General features: G+C 30.5%; 1 protein-coding gene across 1 annotated transcript in view; it reads left to right on the top strand.

Moving 5' to 3' along the window:
* LOC119592568 (cytokine receptor-like) overlaps positions 1–236 on the top strand; it is a gene marked incomplete at both ends in the record, with an annotated part of 15,448 nt that overhangs the window by 14,597 nt on the left and 615 nt on the right.

The raw sequence follows: 236 nt of genomic DNA, 5'->3' as shown, positions 1-236 counted from the left end.
CAGTTATGCACACTTGCATGATTTATTATAGCTACTTTTAACAATTATGTGATCAGACTTAACTAATATTTTATTGCTGCTAAAGAGAGACCCATTTAACTTAATTTACAAGGTCCATTTAAACAGTTGATCGACAAATAACTTAAACTGAGCAAAGTGTTCTCTCATTGTTCTTAGTTTAAAATTTCCACAGCTACTGAAAACTCTAGCATTTTTTTCCCCAAATATTGGATATC

The sequence above is a fragment of the Penaeus monodon genome, chromosome 30 (genome assembly GCF_015228065.2).
Source record: "Penaeus monodon isolate SGIC_2016 chromosome 30, NSTDA_Pmon_1, whole genome shotgun sequence".
In the NCBI taxonomy this organism is placed as follows: domain Eukaryota; kingdom Metazoa; phylum Arthropoda; class Malacostraca; order Decapoda; family Penaeidae; genus Penaeus; species Penaeus monodon.
This window is presented reverse-complemented; position numbering and strand designations above follow the sequence as displayed.